Raw genomic sequence first — 17,469 nt, 5'->3', positions numbered from 1 at the left:
TTTTTTTATTAATTTATACAGTACAATTTAAAAGTTTGGGGTCAGTAATTTTTTTTTTATTTAGCAAGGATGTGTTAAATTGATAAAAAAGTGATAGTAAAGACTCTTAGAAAAGATTTCTATTTTGAATAAACTCTTTTCTTTTTTTTTTTTTAAGTTTCCTGATAAAAGTATCACAGGTTACAAAAAAAATAAAAATTAAGCAGCACAACTGTTTCCAACATTAATCATAAATCAGTGTATTAGAATGATTTCTGAAGGATCGTGTGACACTGAAGACTGAGTAATGGCTGAGGAAAATTAATCTGTGCATCACAGAAATAAATTACATTTTATAGTATATTAAAATGGAAAACCATTATTTTAAATTGTAATAATATTTCACAATATTACTGGTTTTTTTTATCAAGTAATGCAGGCTTGATGAGCATAAGAAACTCAAAAACATTAAAAATAGTAATGTCCAAACTTTTGGCCGGTACTTTTATTTTGTTTCGGTGGTGTGACGTCATATGGCTGCGCCTTTGCTATGCCTCTTTGCTCCTGCATTTACTGTGATTCGGCTGAATAAAGGTTTGTGTTTTAATTGTTTAGATCGATACAAATCCTGCTTGGCTCCGTTAGATTATGACTTGCACTGTTTTATAGCTTTATGAGAGCTTTGAAATGAGTTATATGTCACTGAATGTGAATGTAACGTTGGTATGCTTAACCATTAACAAACGTTAAAGAATGTGAGTAAAGCGCAGTAGGGATGGAGAAACGGAGCTTTTGGCAACTCAAACAAACCTTTTAAGTCATATTCTATAGACTTTGACTCAAATCAATTAAACCAAATGCTTCGCGAAATGATTCAGTGATTCGAAGCGCTCGAATCACCGAGTCTAACGAACTCGTGTTACGTTAGTAAAAAAACAAACAAAAGCGAATGTTTTCATGAAAGTGCAGTCTATATTAATTTACACATCACACCAAAATAAATTCTAAGTAAACGAATCATAGTAGGCTAATGATGTGTGCATGTCTGTTTGTGCTCTTTTATTCATATAGCCTAAGTTAGTAGTTTTTTGTTTTTTCAATCACTTTGGCTAATGTTTAAGTCCATTAACTCACTCTGACTCTTACCAGTGAACTGAACTACTGAAATAGAGCTGATTGAAATACTTCTTAACGTTAATTATTCTCATCTTAAACAGGACAAACACACAGAAAAACTCCTGGTGAAGCGACTGAGATCCACGTGACACACTATTATAAAGATGGAGTTTATTAAAGAGGAGAGTGAAGACATGAAGATTGATGAAACACTGAAACACAAAGATACTGAGGAACAAACAGGTTGGTTTCATTCTCACAGATTTAATCCTTATTAAAATCTCTTGCTGTACAGAAATTAATGATAATTTTAAAGAATGTCATATGAGTGTCCTAAATAAAGCACTATTATTTGGCATCAAGCCTTATGTGGACAGACATGGTGAGATAACATGACCAGACAAACACTAAGGCTGTGTGTCCACGGCTTTTTTCCCCACGGGTAGCGTGCTTTTCCAATCGTTTTCAATGGGAGCGCTGCATTTTTAAAACACCAGGGCTGGGTTCCACTCCAAATTTTTATGCCCTTCAGTCGCAAACTTCCCTCCGTCTCGTTCACTTGGATGTGTGTCATTGTTTACGTTGCACAAGTGGCCACTACTAGCGGAAGCCCTTGATCACTTGGAATCCACTATTGAGCTAGTTTATTATTTAAACCCCTTTTCACTTATGAAAAAACATGCATATGAGCTGTTGGAGAAAATATATAAATTAACATGAAGTAAATATTTATATAAATGAATATGAACACTATAAATTAATTCAATCTGAATGAGCATGCATCCCAGGACATTGTGTGTGATAATTTGTGTGTCTTGTATACTGTCTCTTGCATTTATATTTATTTTATGCGTGCTTTGGGAGAGAACTACTAGTTAATGTAACCCCACCTATATCGTGTCTCTTAACTAATTAATCCTTATTTAACGACTCACACTTTAGTGTGCATCACCTCCTCATAGAAGGCAGTAGTGTTGGGCGATATGCTCCATTTTCATATCGCCTATCGTCAGCCTGCGAGATCGGCGATACACAATATTATCCTGGGGGGTGGGGCTTAATTATTTGATTATTAACTTGTTAATTTACTCATATAAAATGAAGTAAGAAAACAAGCAAACTAATATGAGAATCTTTTTCTATTTTGCTTGCAAAGGTGAAGTGTTTATTAATAGGCTAAATCAGGTTATTTCTAGTGATCGACCGATATATCGGACCGATATTTGCGGGTTTGACGTTTATCGGCATCGGCTGATACGCGGATGCTGCGTTCGCCGCTAGTTTTTTCCCGCCATTATTTACAGACAGGCGTCCGCAGGCAGCTCTGTGTTGCTGGAGACGCTGCAGTTCACGTGCAGCCCATGCACTGCCCCTCCCACACAGTGCTGGAAGCCTCTTCAAGACAATGGCAAGTTTTAAACTTTAAAAGCATCTTTTAACTGTTTGTCTTAGCTGAAATATTGCCATACACTTTGAAAGTGGAAACACGTTGCTCTATATGAGTTTGTGGGTCCAAATGGAAAACACGAATGCCAAATGCCTCATCTATAAAACTGCTTGTCATTGTATTTAGGGAGCTGCAAATAGCTAAGTTTGAGGCTATCCATATGCATACGGCAGCTGTTACGAACACTGGTCATAGGATTAAATAATGCCGACGTTGTTCCATGATATTTGTGGGAGTTTTATTCAGCGACCACCTGGCTAAGGTTTGGACGTGTGCTCATAAAAGAAGCGACGCGGTTGTGACACGCATGCGATGCAGCACGCTCGTTTGTCCAGGCGCTCGTTTGTTCAGGCGCTCCTATGACGTGGTGAGATGAAAACATCTAAACTTTTCAGAATGCCGCAAGCGCACACAGGTCATGTGACAAAAAAACAACTGACCTTTCCATGACAACATCGAAAGCTCGGCCGCACAGCTGATCATAGCTGGACAGGGCGGGTTTTTATTTCTCATCTCCATAAATATATGTAGTCGTAAAGGGCTAGAAATAAATTAATCCTTACTTCCTCGTCATCATGGAGAGCACAGTTCATGGTTGCTTAGCAACGACAGACGTTTATTATGCTGCTTGCTTGTTGCTACTGTGTGCAATATAGTGTAATTATTATATTTATGCTTAAATATTTATTTTCAGAATTTATTTTCAGAATTTGAATTATGCTTAAATATTTATTTTCAGTATTTTCAGCACAGAACTTTTTTTTTTTACTTGTTCTACCTCACGTTTTTAATATTTGTCAAATATTGTTTTTTTTTAAGTTCAATAAATGTTCCTTTTTTAAATTGAGACTTGTAACATTTGTTATCATCATTGTGTCATTTTTATGATGTAAATTGAGTGAGCAAAAGCAGTATCGGCTCCAAATATCGGCCCAAGAAAATCGGCAGCCCGTATCGGTCATCGGCTAAGGCTGATGAAAAAAAAAATCGGCATCGGCATTAAAATCTTCATATCGGTCGATCCCTAGTTATTTCCCGGTATATTGAGGTAAAAAAAGATCCTAATCATTTTTCAGTCTGACTCTGAGTATTTCAACATGTCAGTGGGGAATTTACGGACACACATTATCCTCTCATGCCGTTACAGATGCAGCATTTTGACTGTACTTCTGCACGAGATGAGAACACAATCATTTCTTGGGTTCAAAAAGAGTCGGAGTTTGTGATATATGTCCTCCTACCAGTGCTCTCTCTGTCTGGATTCACTTCACATGCGCACTTCAATAAGCCCAAAGAACCCGCGCGGGTTAATGTGTTTTAAATGCCGGTAGAAATCAGAGTAAGGGGCAAAAATCTAGCTGAGTCGATCGGTTTAAACTTATGACTTGACTCTGAATGATTTTTATTAAAACAATATGTTTTATTAAATAACATTTGTAAAACCTTTATAAACTGAACACCAAAGAACAAGATTAACTATGCAAATTATTAACAATATAAATAGCCATATATAAAATAAATAAATAGCCAAAGCTATAACACTTCTGTTTTCTTTGTAACAAAATACTGTTGAAAAACAAACAGAACTAAACTCCATTGTGGTGATGATTCGAGCATGTTGAAAATTCTCCTTCAATCAAGTTCTCTTACATTTACAAAGTAAATTAAATGGCTACTGTTTCACACTGAGGTAACTGAGGCTTACTGCCTGTGCTGCAAACCACCAATCAAACCTTCCAAGTTGAGGTAAATTGTGTTTTTTTCTTGCTTTTCCCCAGTCTTAAAGTGAAAAAAGTAGTATTTAATTAAATACATTTATGGTGATATTACTACATTTTATTTAATTAATCGCATTTATTGTCAATCTGTTTTCATTTTGACCACGAACCATGCGCTGTCACTTTAATTTAGCGCGTGCAGCACAAAAGAAATAGACTCGTTGCGGAAACGATCGCTGCACTGCTGTATACGCACCGCAACTGGAACAGATCGACGGACGGAAACCGCGTGCAGTGTGAAAGCTCTAACCTGTTAACATGGGTACGGAAAAAAATATGCACCGCATACGCACTGCAAACGGAGTATGTGTGAAACGGCCGTTACTCTGAGAGTTGGAAGGGGTGTGTCGCGGTTTTGCCTTCTCACACCGCGAAACAGGATCGTGGATCTGAGTGTCGCGATTTCGGTTTCATATCGCATATTTTTACAGCCCTATAAACAAGTGTTTGAAATTGATTTTCACAGAGTTGTGCTGCGTTCGTGAACTAAATTAGGCCTATATCATTTGTGATATTATTATTAATATTTTGTAATTGTATTGTTTTTAGTGTTATTAGTTATTATATATAGGCTATGTATTGTTAATGCTATGGAAACAAAATACTGACGAACAACGATGGTGTTTTCATCTTGAATGATGCGTCTGTTGAAACAAGCACTCTTGACAATTTGTGAATGAATCACCTTGCAATTCAATTTTGATGTGGGATGTAGTTTTTTAGTCTGTTTTAAAAACATTTTCTTAGGGGAGTCCTCATACGCGCGTGTCGGTGATGTCGCAAGTGTTAGGCTATGTGGTGATGTCGTTATGAATTTAGGCAAGGCAAATTAATTTTAGTTCCTATATTAATTTAATAACAATACTAGCTTTATAATAATAATAATAATAATAATAATTTAATACATTAATGGTAAAATGAGCCAGTTATAATTAGGGTTGGGTATCGAGAACCGGTTCCATTTTAGAACCGTTAACAAATTTCCAAAAAACGGGTATTCGATAAGACGCACGCATTACGATTCCTCTTATCGATTCCTGACTATCCGTTACTTCAAATGTAGGCGCGCGGCAAGCACGTTCATAATCGAAGTGCCGTGGGTGCGATGAGCATACGGTGCGTGGCGCTCGTTTTTGCACGCTTATGCCTCGGCGAGATGAAAACAACTTTTCAGAATGGCGCAAGCGGTGCGCAGGTCAAGTGACAAAAAAACAACCGACCTTTCTGTAACATCAAAAGCTCGGCTGAACAGCTGATCATAGCTGAACAGGGCGGGTTTTTATTTCTCATCTCCATAAATATATCTAGTAGGCTAGTAAATGGTTGGTTGCATAGCAACGACAGACGCCACAGGAGCGCAAGCGCTTGTGGAAAGGAGAAAGCGGAGCGGCCGTGCTTTTCCATGCATTTTTAGACGCGATATGTGAACGGTCCCTAATTCAGGAATCTATGTGGCTTAAAATAATTTTTGTTTTGTTTAAAATGGAGATCACGATTACATACATCAGACAACTACTCAGAATAACATGTTTAGTCTAATAGTCTATTTAAAAAAAACTAGTTTGAATAATTAATTCAAACACTAATTAATTCAGTGTCTCATAAATACTTTTACGTTTAATGAATGAATGATTCACCGTTTTTGAACGAATCTCTCGAGTCTTCTTCAATAAATAATTAAATGAAAAAAACAGTCGATTTTTGCCACCTACTGCTGGAGTAATAATGTAATCAACACCTTTATATGAAGAGACTTCACTTGAGCCATTTTATTGGTTATTGCTTAAAATTGGCAAGAATAAAAGGTAGAAATATTTATTCTTCAAGTATTTGCCCTTTTTTCTCCCTCCAAAAAATATTGGAATCGGAAACAAGAATCGATAAGAACCGGATTCGATAAGCAGAATCGGAATCGGAATCGCTAAAAATGAAACGATACCCAACCCTAGTTATAATATTGATATCGTCAAAGGCATCTGCCATTAGCGATATCTCTGACTATCGTCGATACATGATACTATCGTCTATCGGCACAACCCTAGAAGGCAGTGTGTGTTTGTTATATTTAATCTGAGTATAAATGGACGGCCAGGCCCACATGTAACCACACTTGATACAGAATCCTAAATCCCCCAAACAGAGGGAGAACAATTTCCCGTTTGGAAATTCCACCTTTACTATTGGTCAAGCCAACCCTGAGAGGTGGGGGCTTTAAATGGCCGGTTACTCAAGCCCTTCCCTCTCTTGGCTTCTCGGTACGTTCGGGTTGCTGTCCTGCGGGGCCGCACCAGGCCTTCACTCACAACCAGCCATGTGCTCATTCAGGAGAGAGGACCAACCACAACAGAATCAAGGACAACATCAGGAGTGTGGAACAATTTCTTAATTTAATGCAGAAGTCGTCAATCGCAACCATCAACTCTTCCGATTTCCTCCCTTCTGCTGGTTGCTCTGCATAATCTGCACTCCAGCCTTGCGAACATTTCTCAGACTCATGGAACCATCAAAATCCCTCTTCAGGAACTTCACAAAATGCTTTCACTGCAAAGGCCATGCATGTATACATTTAATGAGGTGGTCTGATAATGATAAGCTGATGGATATTTTCCATAGTTCCATTTCCTGCTCACGGTTTCATACTGTCACTTACCATTTTTATGTGAATGTGTGTTTAGATTAGTTATGTTTGTAATTTAGTTAATAAAACTTCTGAATAAAAGGTTCTGATTCTCTGCTTGCAACAAAGTTTATTTTACAATTTAGATTTTGACTACAGGCTCTTAGTAGTAATGGAACAGTAAGGAAGACATTTCACTCCCCAGAAATGAACATTTCTTAGAATTAATAAACAATTAACACTGAGTTTTCATGGGACAAACAGGTTGATTGATTGTAATATTAATTTGACTACATTTAATTATATAAACTGATCCAAATATTTTTTATTTACAAGTTATGATTGATTTATTCATATTTATTTTGAGCCAATTTGCTACATTGTTCATTATCAAAATAAAATAGTCAACCAAACATATTAGAAAGTTACACTGCTCAATTGAAATAGTCCGTAGTACAATCTGCCGTGCAGCGTGACCACCGCCTCACTGTGCTGTTATATATGATATGAAGAATGATGTATTACGTCGATAATGCGAGTGAAGTTAGTGGTGTTTTGAACCTGTTGTGGGATCCGGCGTCCGACATAATTTGCAAAGTACAGTTTTTTGATCCGTGTCAGACTTTTCATAATCAAACCATGTCCATGCTAGAGGTAGCCCCTCGTTTAGAAACGAGCTCCTCAATTTGTCCTGGCTGGTCCTGCTCGGGCCACCAGTTTCTGTCTCCCCTTCACTTGACATGTTATTTATCCCCTAATGGTGGCGTGTAAGATTGCAGTCATCAAAATTATGAAAAAATATTGCCATAAACAATGTATTTTGCGACACCACCAAATAACTGAGAGCAAAATATGAACGATAGAGATTTTATTCCATCCATCCGATGTATATCGTCATATCGCACAGCCCTAATCACAAGCTTTTTAATGTTTACCAAAGGATTCAGAGGCTGTATCTTTGCCAGACTTTGATTAATCAAAACAAAAGTTGGTACACTTCATCAAATCCATGTTCTGAGGGGAAACAAAAGATGGGAACAGCGCCGCCTATGGGTCACGAGATACGAAAAAATAGCTATTGCTATTAACTTTTTAACAGCTTGTCAGAAACTTATAATATTGGTGTCTCTTGGTGTCATGCTGAATCTATGCTGATTTTGTCCAGATCAGACGAAACATTAGTCCGTCTTTTTGAATTTTGTCATAAATTGCAATATCTTTAATAATGATATGAATACAGCGCCACCTAGTGTTCCAGATATATAATATAGTTTTGCAAAAACACTTGTGAATTTTTTTTAAACATTCTCCAAATGTTGATATCTCTGACTTTAATAATTAGTTACATTTATATAGCACTTTTCTGAAACTCCAAGCACTTTACATGGAAGGGGGAATCTCCTCAACCACCACCAATGTGCAGCATCCACCTGGATGATGTGACGGCAGCCATATTGTGTCAGAACGCCCACCACACATCAGCTTACTGGTGGAGAGGAGACAGTAATGAAGCCAATCAGTATATGGGGATGATTAGGGGGCCATGATGGACAGGGGCCAATGGGCAAATTTGACCAGGATTCCAGGGTTACACCCCTACTTTTTTTTTTTTTTTTTTTTTGAAGGACATCCTGGGATTTTTAATGACCACAGAGACTCAGGACCTGAGTTTTACGTCTCATCCGAAGGCTGGTGCTCTTTAACAGTATAGTGTCCCCGTCACTACACTGGGGCGTTATAACCCACACAGACCACAGGGTGAGCAGCACCCCCTGCTGGACTCACTAACACCTCTTCCAGCAGCAACCTAGTTTTCTCAGGAGGTCTCCCATCCAGGTACTAACCAGGCGAAGCCCTGCTTAGCTTCAGTGGGCAACCAGTCTTGGGCTACAGGGTGATATGGCTGCTGGCTTTACATTCCCTGGTATCTGTATTATGATTTGTTTAAGGCTAGACACATAATTTGGTGAGGTAAATTTGTAAAGAAAGACTATGCACATTCAAACACTCATACCTATAGTCAAGACACGTAATATGCATGTACACGCCAGTGTTTTCACAGATTCACGTTTTTTAAGTTTACACAGAGATGATAACGTTTTTCAAAATTATTCAACGCTTGCACCTTGGAACCTATTTCAAGGTTTGCGTTCTCGAGCCACCAGGCACTGTTGTTGTGCAAATGGTCGGGGCGCATTAAGGGTTTTCTGTTAGAACGGTGTCGTGTAAGTGGCCCGTAAGTTAATAACTAATGATCTTCGCAACGGAAGTGAATCAATGAAAACTAACTTTAGCTGGACAATAACTTTATTCTAGAGCTGCTGTAAAGCCAAAACAATCTCTGTTACTTTAATTTCCTATTATCACTGTAAAGCTGCTTTGAAACAATATTGTTAAGAGCGCTGTATAAATGATGACTTGACTGATTTGCTAAAGCCCTTGATTAGCTTGTTCAGGTGTGTTTGATCAGGGTTGGAGCTGATCTCTGCAGGAAAGTGGATCTGCATGACCATATCACTGTAGGCATGAAATCATAACACTTCTGACTCATTACATTTACCATATCCTATATTATCCAACTAAAGCCTGTGTTTTTATTTTTTCCATATTCCATATTCCCAGTGTGGATCTTAGAATTTTTATAGCATCATATTATATACAGTTATGGTGATTTAAAGTCGAGCGGACATTGACTAATCGCTGATGACATCATTAATAAAGCGAGATGGGAATGCTTGCCACAATTTGCAACTAGAGGCTAAAGTTTGTGAAAAAAATTTGATGTTGGCTTGAGAAGTCTGAACCTTGTATGCATTTATTTTTCATTCTGTGCCATTAAACTGGGCTTAAACTTGTATTTATCTATTTTCACCTTAGACCCGATGCTGCTGGAAGATGAGATTCAAGAACTTAATGTTGTAAAGGAAGAGGAACATGATTTCATAACTGGGGAAAACCATCCTAGCTGCTCGCAGACTGAAAAGACTCCCTCACGAAAAAGAGCTCGAAAGACGGGGGGTAGACGTTATTTCACCTGTTTTCAGTGTGGAAAGAGTTTCAGTAAACGTGAAAACCTTAAAGCTCACGTGAGAATTCACAATGGAGAGAGTCCTTACCCCTGCCAACAGTGTGGGAAAGGTTTCTCTGGAAAAGGAAGCCTTAAAGTCCACATGAGAGTTCACACTGGAGAGAAGCCCTTCACCTGCCAACTGTGTGGAAAAAGTTTTGCACATCAAGGAACGCTGAATGACCACAAAAGAATTCACACTGGAGAAACGCCTTTCACATGTGATCGATGTGGAAAGAGTTTCAGACGTAAATTAAACCTTAATGGCCACATGAGGCTACACTCAAGAGAAAACTTCTTTAAATGTCACCAATGCGAAAGAAGTTTCACAGACAGCAATCACCTTGAGTGGCATGTGATAAGTCACATTGGAGAGAAGCCTTTCATGTGCCATTACTGTGGAAGGACTTGCTCAAGCAAATCAAACCTCGATGTTCATGTGAGACTTCACACAGGAGAGAAGCCTTTCACCTGCCAACAGTGTGGAAAAGGTTTCAATGAAAAAGGAAACTATCAAGTCCACATGAGGCTTCACACTGGAGAGAAACCTTTCATGTGTCTTCAGTGTGATATGAGTTTCACATATCGAAGAGACCTGAAACTTCATTTGCGAGCTCATACCGGAAATAGCAGTGTTGTGATTGGTCTACCGGTTACAGCGCGTAGAAACAAAAAGCCCATTATGTGAATCTCAGCTCTGGAGGATTCCTAAAATCAGCATTGGTTACTGGAAAGTACTTTAGAACAGGGAGTGAAATTGTCTTCATCCGTACTGTATTAGCGTCTCAGTTTTGGATAAATTTGTTTTCCCTCATTTTCCTGCCACTCATTTTTTTTACCTTGGTTTTTCATTAATTACAGCATACCTGTTAGTATTTAGTTTACGTATGCACCGATACCACTTTTTCCAGAATGAGTCCGATACTGATACTCCCATTTTTGGTACTCGCCGATACGGATACTAAAAACCGATACCTGTATTTTCACTGCATTTCTAATTTTTAAATGTATTAGAAGATAAACCAAAATAATATAAATCATATTAGTTGGCTTAATTTGTTCATCAAATATATATTTCCTTCAGTTATTTTCATGCTTAATTAAGCCTGCTAAAATGCATTGAATGAGTTCTGTTACTTTCACTGTTCATACTTTCTCTCTATCATATTTTATCTATCATTTAATAGCACATCACATATTTAGAGCAGCTCCTGAAGGGCTCAGTGCTGAGGACTGGGTCAGTGGTACAAATGTTTAGACACCAGTGAAATATCAATTCTTTATTCCAATTTTGATACTACAAAAACTACCAGCCTAATTAATGTGAATTTAAAACATTATTAAAGACAAGCAGTCAGTAATAAAATAAGAACAAATAATCAAAGTACACATATATAGCACAAATAAATACAATAGAACAAAGAGTAGGCTACAAATGAAATAATGTTTTTAGAGTTGTTTGGGTAGATCTAACAGGTACAGAAATTTGAATTAAGTAATCAAATGTGAAAAAACATTGCATATTCTTTACTGTATAAATTAAATATAGATGGAACTTTTTGTAAAGTTGAAAAGGATAGCCTATTTAGTCAAGATCAGTGAGTAATTTATTTGTCCATTGTTTGATTAACATTAAAACACTAATCAAAACCTGCTCTAATAAACCTGCTGGCCCTTTAAGACCGAACGCACGGACCCCATTTGAATATACTGTCTACGTTCACTTAAGATATAACCAACTTTGTTTCTTGGGATACTCGCCAAGACAGACGTTTTTACATAAACTTTTATGAATTCGTCTGTATAATCGCAAGACATGAAAGACAATTCAATTCAGTATACGTGCACTGTCTATCAAGACGTTGGGTTTTCGGAGCGGTCGCTTTGGATGTTTCGTTCATGGAACTTCTTGACCTGCAAACATCCTTTAATAATGTAGGGAACCACTCGTTATACATAAATCAGGTAACAGTTCATGTTTTACTTGCATATACGATTTAGTTTTAATCCAAATAACACGTGCTGAGTGAACGATCAGCAATCAAGAGCATTCAACAGAAGTGCGCGCTCTCTCTCTCTCTTGACATCCGACTGAATTACAAACTTTCCACTTACAGAAGGGATGTGCTCGACCAGCTCGCACACATTTGTGCCGCTGCGCGCTCAATCCACTGCACGTTTTTCTCTTATCAGCTCGTGCACCACAGCTATATAGGTGTTACTATATTTCGTTTAATATTCCACTAATAAGATACAATAACTTCAAAGACAGCCTTCTTTTTTTTTATCCCAATTATACCCTCTGTTGTCAGTGTTTCTGTCTGGACACAAACATTGTTTACACGCTGCCTGGTATCGGTTGTTGGTATCGGAGCATTTTTACGAGTACATGAGCTCAGTATCGGGCCGATATGGTATCAGTGCATCCCTAATTCAGTTCCTTTGTCCGGTATTGTTATGTAATACATGTTTCATTGCTGTCCACCTGTGGAATTACCTGAATTTGTTTTGTTTAGCATATATCAACTTTAATTTTGTATCCTGACCATATTCCTCTTCATTAGACTCTAAATATGTGACGTGGATAAACTTTCACTTTAGAACAGGGGGCCAAATTGTCTGTAAAACTAACACTAATTAAACAAGTACTAGTTTCATATTGTTTCATTAACTTAAGATGGTTTATCACTGAAATTTAACTCTTTCCTCACCACTGATGAAATTTTCTGGCCGCCTTGTGTTTTATATGGTAAGGGAAGATTCTGAAAGATGTCATATCTCCAGAATCAAAACAGAGGCGAAGATGATGCAGAAACTAGCAATATCATACACAATATTGCATATGAAAAATAATGCAATGCAATCATCAACATTAAATAGCTGGTTCATACATTGTGTTGTTATACTGCCATGTTCAGAGACTTCCACCTAAGAATTTCACCGTTGGTACCAAGCGTGCCGCACAAGTGCTGAAAAGTGAAGCCAAACGTCTCGATCACCCCCGGTGGCTCAGTATAGGTCATAAACCCCGCCTCCCCATGAAGTCTAATGGACGCGATGGAAAATAAACAATCAAATTATATATATATTTTTTTTTCAAAGATGTTTTCTGTCATTTTAGGTAGTTTTTATCATGCTGATTTAAGTTTGTGTTTGTTTGTTATAAATAAGTTCGGTCTTAGTTCGTTATTTGATGCGACAAAAACGGGAATGTGACATCATGATTGACAGGTTCTCTAAATAAAGTCACCAAGGCACCAACAGACTTTTATTGGATTTTCGGGAGGAGATTGGAGCTTCAACTTTAATTTCTACATGTCCATAACTGTTTATTTCAAACAGTAAACTTTGTAGTAACCGTTTCTGCGGGAGTGTGGATGGGACTTTGATATTGCGGCTTTACTTCCCGCTCACTACTGCGCAGATTTGGGACCCAAGTCTGCGCAAGATGCCAGCGCCCTATTAGGACTTTGGCGGCTTCACTTTTCACCAATGGAAGAGAATGAAGGGACGTCGTCCATCTTTTTTTACAGTCTATGTTCGGTACATTTGTGTATACAGTGTGTGACAAAGAGAATACGATTAGATATAAATCAACTCTTAATGTCAGTGCATGAAATGTTGACCCAGGACGAGTTTTAGGACTGTGAAGCTTTAGGGGTGTTGATGGACTCGATCAACTCCATCTGTGTTTTGATCATCGTTTGTGAATCACATCTGGATGTGTAGTCTTTGACAAAAACGTGACTTTCCCACCTTTTTGCTCAAAATGTTGCTATTTTTTATGAAACGTACCTACATTCAAGTGTTTATAAAAGAAGAATGCATGAATCTAGAATAAAAGTTTTTTTTTCTTGAAAAGCAGAGAGTCTGCACTTTCTTTTGATATATTACATATTCAGATTTTCATACAACAAAATAGTCTGGGGGCCATGACATTTTTGTGAAAATGACCAAAATCGCTGGCAGTGGCTGGCAACATAAAAAAAAAAAAAAAATTAAAACCGCTGGCGGGAAAAGAGTCAATAAGTACATCACTACACAGAAAAATATATATTATTTGCTATGGCTAAAAGACATTGACATTCAGGTAATTGCAGTCTGATTTTTCCACTGATCAGTACTAAATTCAGAGACAATTTTCCTTCCCACATCCTGAGGCACCTTTAATGAGTATTCTTTTTTTAATTTGATCATATTTTTGGTTGCTTAAAACTCCAAACTAATTGAATGGGTGGCTAAGTTCATTTATCAGGAGCAAAATAAAACCTAGATTGAAATGATCAAACCTCCAGCTCACTAGTGCAAAGGGAGGTTTGGACCTTCCGAACATTAGATTGCACCAATTGGCAATTGAGAAATACTCTGTGTAGCAGTCCCTTAGTGCTTAATACTCTCAAACCTATATATTCAAAAATACTAAACTCACTTCTAATTACTCACTATCTGTTCTTGAGAAGATCTTTCTGAACCCTCCTCCGCACAAGTTGATTTCCCTTTTCTATAAAGCTCTATGCTACTATGGTACAGTTAGTACCTCACACCTCAGACTGATTTGGGAAAGGGAGCAAGAGGTGGATATTTTGGAAGAGGAGTGGGAGACTGTCTGGTCCCAGGCTAATAGGCCTTCAGTATGCAAGAGAGCAAGAGCCATTCAGCTCAGAATCCTGCACAGAATACATATTTCACCTTTCATGTAATTCATAAATACAATCCAACTCTCTCACTGCTCTGCCCTAAATGCAAGTCTAATATATGAGATAATACTAATTGTTAGTGGTCGACCGATATGGTATTTTTAATGGCCGATGCCGATGCCGATATTGAGAAAGCAATCTGGCCGATTGGCCGATATGAGGCCGATACAATACATGTGAATACAGTAAATGAGAGACATAAAGAATATTGGTGAAACTAAATGAACATTTATTGTACATACTATTTATGCAAAATTATTTTTGCAATAAAAAAATATTTACTAAGAAGTTAAAATGTAAACAAAAAGGTAAGGTAACACTTCAATAAATAAAGTTTTAGTGCAGCTTCTTGTCTGCTTTAATATTTAGTCATTTTTTCAGTCACATAAATAATTACTGCTGCTTACTGCAGGTTACAAATAACATTTATCAGTAATGAACCAATCGAAACAATATTCATAAATTAATGACAAAATAGTATGTGAAATTATACATTTTATGTACAATACATAGTGTAAATAAACTATGTGAGATTTATATTTAACTATTTACTTTAAACAGGTTGTTTTACTTCAAGTATATTTAAATAATAATGATTTATGTGTTTAGTTTTGCTTGTTTGTTTCTTTAAAACGTTGCAAGCCGTCACATGTATTTGCATGACACATGAACATATGAAAATGTATACTACACACGATATTACGCCAATCATGGATAAATAAATACAGTAGATAGTGAATAACATTTTCAAGGATTTATTTTCAAACGTAATATTATTACATAGTGTTCTCCTCTCATCCACCTCACGCGACCAACTGATCTGTAGGCTAATGCACGCGACTCAGCTTTTCCGTGCACGCGAGTCCGTTGGAAAACAGCGTCTAGTTTAAATGTAACCCGAGAACAACGCGCGTATCTGAGGAACAGCCAGTCACAGGATTTTTGACTGTTTGTGAGGTAAAATGTTTTCAGTTTTGTTTGAATTCGTTTATATCCCATCTGTGACCCCCACTGGAGCCGCTGGGCTGCGGATCTGACATATCACGGTACTGTTTGAATAGACTCTGCTGCACGCCGGAGTGTTTTTGTGTGTAACACAATGTAGCGTCAGGTTAGAAAGCGAATGCGAATGGTCATTTACTGTGTCTGTCAGATGTCTGCTTCACTTCTGAGTGGCTTGTCTTACGGTGCTGGGCGGAGCAGAGCGAGTGTATTTAGTTCATTCACGCTCGCTCTGTTCGTGTCAGTGGAAAAAAGCGCTAATGCACAGTCACAAACTGTTTTGAAATATATCGGCCAAACGGAAATATTTATAGGCCGATGCCGATATCTAAAAAATTCCAAATATCGGCCGATATATCGGCCTCGGCGATATATATCGGTCGACCACTACTAATTGTATCTGGGACTGGCATGTGATCCAGGCTTACTGGTCCAGAGTTGTGGTTGAATTAAACAATATCTTGGATGTGGCTTTGGGACTGGATCCATTGTTACTTCTTCTGGGTTTTCCCTGTAGGCTAATTTCTAATAAACATAAAAGACGTCTTTTTAGTCACTTAACTTTTGATGCCAGAAAGAATCTACTGCAGAGTCCTGCACGGGTCCATTTTTGGAGACCCGCTCCCGCCCGTACCCGCAAAGTTCAGCACCAGATCCGACCCGACACCCGTGATAATATCAAAATTAAATCCGCACCCGCCCAGACCCGTTAATATTTGGCCCGTTACCCGACCCGTGCCTGCGATAAATCACACACAAGCTAAAATCATTCCAATTAAAGTGCTTTATTTTTTATCTCGCACCTCTCTCAACATCACAATAGCCTCATGCGCAGATGCCTCCGTGTCCTGATTATATTTCCTGCGATATTTAGCCTACCTCTTATTTATTAAATCCAGGAAATTGGTTGATGAAACATTGATTAAAATTGAGATACAATTAATACAAAACGAAATGCACTTTAAAGAAAGGCTTTCTACAAAAACAAACTTAATGAAGTGGTCAAAATCATGTCTGCCCACACACATTTGTCTCCCGATATTCGGGATCATCTTATCTTATTCATGCTTTTCACTTTTCAGATAATCAACATGTTATAAAAAATATTATTTTATTTAAACATGAATATGAAACTAAATTGTTTTTTAATGACTGGGCTTCAACACATAGGCCTATTAGCCTATAGTACAGAGAAAATTAATGTCGGAGCATTGCCGGTGAGCATGTGGGGGGAGAGATATGATTTTCGATCAATCATCGAATATTATTTTGCTTGATATGGCAATTCTTAATATTTGGTGTTTGAAATGCCTGTTTGAGATCTCTGTGAAAGTTTTAATTGTAGGTTCGTGGCCCTGAGTGTTGCGATTTCGGTTTCATTTCGCATATAGCCTACAGCCCATATAATCATAGATGACGCCATGGGTTTTTATTTAAAAGAAAGAGCGTAGCCTACGTTTGTATGTAGGCCTATATATGGGCAATTTATATACACAATACTTAGCCTACTAAAATATAATTAATATTTTATTGCATTTGTATTAGTTGTTTGAAGAGTAAAAACAAAATCGGTCTGTCTTAATGCAAGTTTACAACCGGAAAGTTGGTCGGACTAAAAGTAAAAAAAAAAAATGAATTGAGTCGGTCCTAAATTGACAGGGTCGGTCAGGTTACGGCAAACAAGAATATTTTTAAGTATGGCCTGACTAAAACACATATTTGCGTATGTGTAATGGTATTTTAGACATACAAATATTGAACATATT

At 37.6% G+C, this 17,469-nt stretch overlaps 1 protein-coding gene across 1 annotated transcript in view; it reads left to right on the top strand.

Annotated features, from left to right (window-relative positions):
* Positions 1-491: 491 nt before the first annotated feature.
* LOC308689562 (zinc finger BED domain-containing protein 4-like) overlaps positions 492-17,469 on the top strand; it is a 30,785-nt gene continuing 13,807 nt past the window's right edge. Inside the window, exons 1-2 of the mRNA XM_081363344.1 lie at positions 492-573; positions 1,197-1,338. The gene's annotated coding sequence lies outside the window, so the exon portion shown is untranslated. The remainder of the gene's footprint in view (positions 574-1,196; positions 1,339-17,469) is intronic.

The sequence above is a fragment of the Scardinius erythrophthalmus genome (genome assembly GCF_964197995.2).
Source record: "Scardinius erythrophthalmus genome assembly, chromosome: 4".
Taxonomy (NCBI): domain Eukaryota; kingdom Metazoa; phylum Chordata; class Actinopteri; order Cypriniformes; family Leuciscidae; genus Scardinius; species Scardinius erythrophthalmus.
This window is presented reverse-complemented; position numbering and strand designations above follow the sequence as displayed.